This window comes from Muntiacus reevesi, chromosome 9 (genome assembly GCF_963930625.1).
Source record: "Muntiacus reevesi chromosome 9, mMunRee1.1, whole genome shotgun sequence".
NCBI classification, from domain to species: domain Eukaryota; kingdom Metazoa; phylum Chordata; class Mammalia; order Artiodactyla; family Cervidae; genus Muntiacus; species Muntiacus reevesi.
In genome coordinates this window covers 85459082-85467982 of record NC_089257.1, presented here as the reverse complement: position 1 = coordinate 85467982, position 8901 = coordinate 85459082, and positions in this window count along the sequence as shown.

The following is an 8901-nucleotide window of genomic DNA, read 5'->3' as shown; positions in this document are numbered from 1 at the left end:
GGTGTAATTTAAATTCACAAATGTGACAATTTATATTCAGTGAGAATATTTGGAATTAAAAGCCCACCATAAGGGAAAGGTTTAGAGAAAGAACTAAAAAAAAAATCAGAAAATAATTATATAGCTTTTAATTAGACTAATTATACAGTCTATAGTTATCTAGCAAATAATTAAATTTACTCCTTATCTCAGTTATTCTTCCCTGTGTTCATTAGCTGTTCAGTAAAATTCATTATGTGAAGTAGTGTTTTTGGCAACCTTGAACAAAATAAACATTAGTCATTGAGGGCTCCAGTTACCAATCATGGCTTACTTATTGAAGGCCATTGAGAAGGCATTCTTTTTCTTTTTTAAAGTCATTTGTAAAAACTTGGCTCAAAATACTCCAAAGTTCTTTACCTGCTCAGCTTAGGTTCCATTCTTTCATATAAAAAGTAATAACGGCATAGAAGCTCTCATTCGCAGCAGCCTCAGTCTCACAGAGGTCACTAACAATGGAATTTCTTTGGAAGTACATAGGTTTAGGAACAGAATAAAATGTATCGTGTAGAGTGAAGTGAAACAAACAGTTGAAGACTAAGGTTGCAGAGAGTAAGAGGCAGTTGAAGGCCCAATATTCTATAGCATTCACTGTATGGTAAAGCCTTAAAGTAGGAACTTAGAAAATGTTCAGTTCAGTTCAGCTCAGTTCAGTTGCTCAGTTGTGTCCGACTCTTTGCGACCCCATGAATCGCAGCACGCCAGGTCTCCCTGTTCCATCACCAACTCCCAGAGTTTACTCAAATTCATGTCCATCGAATTGGTGAGGCCATCCAGCCATCTCATCCTCTGTCGTCCCCTTCTCCTCCTGCCCCCAATCCCTCCCAGCATCAGGGTGTTTTCCAATGAGTCAATTCTTTGAATCAGGTGGCCAAAGTACAGGAGTTTCAGCTTCAGCATCAGTCTTTCCAATGAACACCCAGGACTAATGTCCTTTAGGATAGACTGGTTGGATCTCCTTGCAGTCCAAGGGACTCTCAAGAGTCTCCTCCAACACCACAGTTCAAAACCATCAATTTTTTGTTCTTCACAGTCCAACTCTCACATCCATACATGACCATTGGAAAAAACATAACCTTGACTAGATGGACCTTTGTTGGCAAAGTAATGTCTCTGCTTTTTAATATGCTATCTAGGTTGGTCATAACATTCCTTCCAAGGAGGAAGCATCTTTTTAATTTCATGGCTGCCATCACCATCTGCAGTGATTTTGGAGCCCCAAAAAATAAAGTCTGACACTGTTTCCACTGTCTCCCCATCTATTTCCCATGAATTGATGGGACCAGATGCCATGATCTTAGTTTTCTGAATGTTGAGCTTTAAGCCAACTTTTTCACTCTCCTCTTTCACCTTCATCAAGAGGCTTTTTAGTTCCTCTTCACTTTCTGCCATAAGGGTGGTGTTATCTGCATATCTGAAGTTATTGATATTTCTCTCGGCAATCTTGATTCAAGCTTGTGCTTCTTCCAGTCCAGCGTTTCTCATGATGTACTCTGCATATAAGTTAAATAAGCAGGGTGACAATATACAGCTTTGATGTACTCCTTTTCCTATTTGGAATCAGTCTGTCGTTCCATGTTCAGTTCTAACTGTTGCTTCCTCACCTGCATACAGGTTTCTCAAGAGGCAGGTCAAGTGGTCTGGTATTCCCATCTGTTTCACAGAAAATGTTGTCTACCAGCAAATGTGATTGTTTGTCCACCAGTCTGTGTGCATATGAGCATATGTGTAAATTTATTTGTTCCTGAATACATTGTGGTATTTTCCAATTAATCATAGTAAACATTCTTTCAAAATGTTCTTAGTCTGTTCCTACTGCTCTGTAGGAACTGGTTTGCATCACTGGTTTAAACTTGAAGTTACTTGACACTAGGAAGCTTGGACTAAATAGTCTGAAACCCAGATGATTTCTCCAGCTAGTTTTGCAAACATTTAAGGAAGAAATAATACCAATGTAAATAATTTCCTCCATATTTTTTTAAAAAGAAAAGATACTATCTATTCATTGTACGAGGTTGCCATAACACCAAAAGGAGAAAGAAAGAAAAATTGTAGGCTATCAAAGCAGTTGCAAAAATGCTAATTAAAATATTAGCAACTTAGATCGAGTCAGCATTATGTAAGAATATAATGTCATGGTCAAGTTAAACTACTTAAAAAATGTGATGTTGTCTTTAATATTCAAAAATCTATCATTGTGATATGTCACATAACTAAAGAAATATTATATGACTCTCTCAGCAAATACAAAAAGAAAACAATTGGAAAAGTTCAATATTTCTTCATTATAAACGTCTTCTGTTCAGTTCAGTTCAGTCACTCAGTCATGTCCGACTCATTGCCACCCCAGAGACAGAAACGTGCCAGGCTTTCCTGTCCATCATCAACTCCCAAAGCTTGCTCAAACTCATGTCCATCGAGTCAGTGGTGCCATCCAACCATCTCATCCTTTGTTGTCACCTTCTCCTCCCACCTTCAATCTTTCCCAGCATCAGGGTCTTTTCCAAGGAGTCAGTTTTTCACATCAGGTGGCCAAAGTATTGGAGTTTCAGCTGCAGCACCAGTCCTCCCAATGAATATTCTGGACTGATTTCCTTTAGGGTGGACTGGTTGGATCTCCTTTCATGTCAGGGGACTCTCAAGAGTCTTCTTCAACACCACAGTTCAAAAGCATCAAATCTTCAGCATTCAGCTTTCTTTATAGTCCAACTCTCACATCCATATATGACTAATGGAAAAACCATAGTCTTGACTAGATGGACCTTTGTTGGCAAAGTAATGTCTCTGCTTTTTAATATGCTGTCTAGGTTAGCCATAGCTTTTCTTCTGAGGAAGAAAATTAATTTCATGGCTGCAGTCACAATCTACAGTGATTTTCGAGCTCAAGAAAATAAAGTCTTTCACTGTTTCCATTGTTTGCCCATCTATTTGCTATGAAGTGATGGGACCAGATGCAATGATCTGAGTTTTCTGAATGTTGAGTTTTAAGACAGCTTTTTCACTCTCCTCTTTCATTTCATCAAGAGGTTCTTTAGTTCTTCTTCGCTTTATGCCATAAGGGTGGTGTCATCTGCATTTCTGAGGTTATTGACATTTCTCCTGGCAATCTTGATTCCAGCTTGTGCTTCATACAACCTGGCATTTTATATGATATACTCTGAATATAAGTTAAATCAGCTCGGTGACAATATACAGCCTTGATATACTCCTTTCCAGATTTGGATCCAGTCTGTTGTTCCATGTCCAGTTCTAACTGTTGTTTCTTGACTTGCAAACAGATATCTCAGGAGGCAGGTAAGGTGGTCTGGTATTCCCATTTCTTTAAGAATTTTCCAGTTTGTTGTGATCCACACAGTCAAAGGCTTTGGCATACTCAGTAAAGCAAAAGTAGGTGTTTTTCTGAAACTCTCTTGCTTTTTCGATGATCCAACAGATGTTGGCAATTTGATCTCTGATTCCTCTACCTTTTCTAAATCTAGCTTGAACATCTGGAATTTCGAGTTTCACATACTGTTGAAGCCTGGCTTGGAGAACTTTGAGCATTACTTTACTAGTGTGTGTGATGAGCGCAATTGTGCAATAGTTTGAGCATTCTTTGGCTTTGCCTTTCTTTAGGATTGGAATGAAAACTGATCTTTTCCAGTTCTGTGGCCACTGCTGAGTTTTCCAAATTTGCTGGCATAATGAGCGTGGGACTTTCACAGCATTATCTTTTACGATTTGAAATAGCTCAACTGGAATTCCATCACCTCTACTAGTTTTGTTCATAGTGATGCTTCCTAAGACCCATTTGACTTCACATTCCATGATGTCAGGCTCTAGGTGAGTGATCACACCATCATGGTTATCTGAGTCATGATATCTTTTTTGTATAGTTCTTCTGTGTACTGTGGTCACTTCTTACTATCTTCTGCTTCTGTTAGGTCCATATCATTTCTGTCCTTTACTGTGCCCATCTTCCCATGAAATTTTCCCTTGTTATCTTTAATTTTCTTGGAGAGATCTCTAGTCTTTCCCATTCTATTGTTTTCCTCTATTTCTTTGCATTATCCACTGAAGAAGGCTTTCTTATCTTTCCTTGCTAATCTTTGGAACTCTGCATTCAAATGGATATATATTTCCTTTTCTCCTTTGCCTTTCTCTTCTCTTCTGTTCTCAGCTACTTGTCAGGCCTCCTCAGACAACCATTTTACCTTTTTGCATTTCTTTTTCTTGGGAGTGGTCTTGATCACTGCCTCCTGTACAATGTCATGAACCGCCGCCCGTTGTTCTTCAGGTACTCTGTCATCAGATCTAATTGCCTGAATCTGTTTGTCACTTCTGCTGCATAATTGTAAGGGATTTGATTTAGGTCATACCTGAGTGGTCTGGTGGTTTTCCCTACTTTGTTCAATTTAAGCCTGAATTTTGCAGTAAGGAGTTCATGATCTGGCCACAGTCCACTCCCAGTCTTTTTTTTTTTTTTTTTTTTTATGCAGACTGTATAGAGCTTCACCATCTTTCACTGCAAAGAATATAATCAATCTGATTTCAGTGTTGACCATCTGGTGATGCCCATGTGTACCGTTTCCTCTTGTGTTTTGGAAAAGGATATTTCCTATGACCAGTGTGCTCTCTTGGCAAAACTCTGTTAGCCTTTGCCCTGCTTCATTCTGTACTCCAAGGCTAAATTTGCCTGTTACTCCAGGTTTCTCTTGACTTACTACTTTTGCATTCCAGTCCCCTATAATGAAAAGGACATCTTTTTTGGGTGTTAGTTCTAGAAGGTCTTGTAGGTCTTCATCGAACCATTCAACTTCAGATTTTTCAGCATTACTGTTTGGGGCATATACTTGGATTGCTTTGCTACTGAATGGTTTGCCTTGGAAATGAACAGAGATCATTCTGTCCTTTTTGAGATTGCATCCAAGTACTGGATTTTGGATTCTTTTGTTGACTATGAGGTCTACTCCATTTCTTTTAAGGGATTCTTGTCCACAGTAGTAGATATAATATTCATCTGAGTTAAATTCACACATTTCAGCCCATTTTAGTTCTCTGATTCCTAAGAGGTTGATGTTCACTCCTGCCATCTCCTATTTGACTATTTCTAATTTACTTTGATTCATGGAGCTAACATTCAAGGTTCCTATGCAATATTGCTCTTTACAGCATCAGACTTTACTTCCATCACCAGTCACATCCATAACTGGGTGTTGCTTTTGCTTTGGTTCCATCTCTTCATTCTTTCTGGAGTTATCTCTCCACTGATCTCCAGTAGCACATTGGGCACCTACCGACCTGGGGAGTTCATCTTTAAGTGTCCTATCTTTTTGCCTTTTCATACTGTTCATGGGGTTCTCAAGGCAAGAATACTGACACGGTTTTCCATTGCCTTCTCCAGTGGACCACATTTTGTCAGACCTCTCCACCATGACCCATCTGTCTTGGGTGGCCCTACAATGCTTGGCTAATAGCTTCTTTGAGTTAGACGATACTGTGGTCCATGTGATCAGTTTGATTAGTTTCCTGTGATTGTGGTTTTCATTCTGTCTGCCCTCTGATGGAGGAGGATAAGAGGCTTATGGAAGATTCCTAATGGGAGAGACTGACTGAGGGGGAAACTGGGTCTTGTTCTGATGGGTCGGGCCATGCTCAGTAAATCTTTAATCCAGTTTTTTTTGTTGAAGGATGAGACTGTGTTCCCTCCCTGTTGTTTGATCTAAGGGCAAACTGTGGTGGAGGTAATGAAGATAATGGTGAACTCCTTCAAAAGGTCCCATGCAGGCACTGCCACACTCAGTGCCCCCAGCCCTGCAGCAGGCCCCCACTGACCCACACCTCCACCGGAGACTCCTGAACATTCACGGGCAAGTCTGGGTCAGTCTCTTAGGGCGTCCCTACTCCTTTCTCCTGGGTCCTGGTGCACACAATGCTTTGTTTGTGCCCACCAAGAGTCTGTTTCCCCAGTTGTGTGTAATTTCTGGTAGCTCTATGGTGGAGTTAATGGCAACCTCCTCCAAGAGGGCTTATGCCATGCCCCGGTATCCTGCACCCAGAGCCCCTGTCCCTGAGGCAGGCCACTGCTGACCCATTCCTCCACAGAAGACACTCAAACACCCAAAGGCAGGTCTGGCTCAGCCTCTGTGGGGTCTCCTGGTGCACCAAGGTTTTGTCTGAGCCCTCTGAGTGTCTCTGGTGGGTATGGTATTTGATTCTAAATGTGATTTCACCCTTCCTACCATCTTGTTGGGGTTTCTCCTTTGCCCTTGGACATGGGGTATCTTTCTCAGTGGGATCCAACATTCTGTTGATGGTTTTTCAGCAGCAGTTTGTAATTTTGGAGTTCTTGCAAGAGAAGATGAGTGCATATATTTTTACTCTGCCCTCTATAAACCTTTCAGCAAATGAGGAATATTAGGGATCTTCCTTACTCTGATAAATATTATCTGCAAAAATACTACAGCAAATATAATATGTGAAACATCAACATACCTGCCTTTGTAATCAGGAAGAAAGCAATGAGGGCTGCTATCACCACTTTTATTCAACATTGTCCTAGAGGCCCTGGTAAGTAAAATAAACTTGAAAAAGTAACAATTGAAGAAAGAATGGAAACAAATGATATGACCACATAGTAGAAAATCTAACAATCTACAAATAAATTATTTTAATTAATAAATTTTAAAATTACTGAGAAAAATCAATATAAAAATAAATTGTATTTCTATATGCCAACAGTGAACTAGAAATGTCATTTAAAAGAAATATAAAATTTAAAATAGCACCATAACCATCAAATAGCTAGATGTATGTCTGAGAAAGATATTTAGAAAGAAAATAGTAATAGTAGGCCTGATAGCTCAGTTGATAAGGAATCTGCTTGCCATGCAAGAGACCCCGGTTCAGTTCTGGGTTGGGAAGATCCACTGGAGAAGGGATAGGCTACCCAGTCCAATATTCTTGGGTTTCCCTTGTGGCTCTGCTGGTAAAGAATCTACCTGCAATGGGGGAGACCTGAGTTGGATCCCTGGGCTGGGAAGATCTCTTGGAGAAGGGAAAGGCTACCCATTCTAGTATTCTGGCCTGGATAATTCCATGGACTGTACCATCCATGGGGTTGCAAAGAGTCGGACATGACTAAGCAACTTTCACTTTCGCACTCAGGCCTGTTAACAATTCTGTTTTTCAGGGAAGCCCAGTAAAAAAGGAATGACCATGTACATTCCCTTGTAAACATAGTAGTACCCCTACCTCCTGGTAAATATGTTACTGGTATTTAGTAAAAAGATAATTGAGAATACTTTCCTAATAAAATGCTTTTTATCATTATTTACCAATTGTAAAGAAAACCTGAAACAGCTTTTTAAGGGCATGTCAGACTGGAAAATGTTACATAAACTGGATAATCTGTTGACTGTAAAATGAGGATGGTCTCTGGCCAAAATGGTCCCTTCTGCATATGCACTATTCCACATTAATTTTAAACATTATATTTTAAATCTGACCCAGAACACACCCTGCCACAGAAGAGGAAGAATCCTTGGAGAGCTGTGTTGATGGTTTTTGGATTCCCCCAAAGGAAGAACACCTTGTGCGAGTCTTATAATCTTTATCCTGTATCCTTTGAATTATTAGTAATGTTTGCTACTAAGATATATGATTCATGTGAGTCTGAGTTGACAATTCTATCCGTATATTAAGCCTCTGTACAGCACACTATAAAACACTGAGATAAATTCAAGAAAACATTCTTAAAGGAGATTTATTGTGTTATGGATTGGAAAGCTCAATATTCAAAATTTATTGGTTAAATGCAGTAGAATCAACATTTCTAAGTTTGTATGTGTGTGCAAACACTGAAAAGTTGATTTTAAAATTCACATGAAAATACAAAAGCTGAAAAGAGTTTTAGACATTCTTAAAAAAAAGGTGTCATGGTTTGTGCTACAGATATTAAAATTACTATAAAGCTGTAGTCATTAAGACAGTATAGGATTAGCTCTAAAATGTATGTACCACTGAAATAGAATTGAAGCCAAAAGAACATATCTACATATTTATGGACATTTGATTTATGACAGCCTTGTCACTGCAGAGCAGAGCAGTGGGGAAAGGACAATTATTTCAATGAATTTTGCTGAGGCTGTGCAATAAAATAAATAACAAGCAAACCTATCCCACACCACACATGAAAATCAGTTCAAAGTGGATTACAGTCCTAATATGAAGGACAAAAATAATAACAGTTATGTGAAATAATATGAATGACTATTCTCATGACTGTAAGGTAGGAATAATTGGTTAAATGGATATAAAACGATGTATACATTTGACTGACCACATTGCAGTTAAGAAATTCTATTCATTAGAGACACATTATGAGAGTGTAAAGGCAAGCCACAGATGAGTAGAAAATATATGCAGTTTAATAAGAAACAAAGAACTCATTCATATCAAGAATATATATAGTACTACAAAGAAAAAGACATTGCTATGAAATGTGAGCAAAGGACATGAAAAGGCATTTCACAAAAAAGGGGCATTTAAATGATCAATAAACATATTAAATGTTACTAAGCTCTCTTAGTAATCAGAGAAATGCAAATTAAAGTCATAATAGGATACCACTGTATATGATCAGAATGGCTATGATTAAAAAAAAAAAAAAGACAATGCCAAGTGCTGGAGAAAATGTGCAACAGTTGGTCCTCTCAAGTACAAGTGGAAGCATACATTTTCACAATCACTGACAAAAAGAGCTTGGCATTATCTACTAATGTTAAATGTCTTATACCCTATGACCCTGAAGTTCTACTCTTAAGTCTAAACAAATAGTGTGCACATATGTTTCAGAGTGTATAGACAATAATGTCTCAGCAA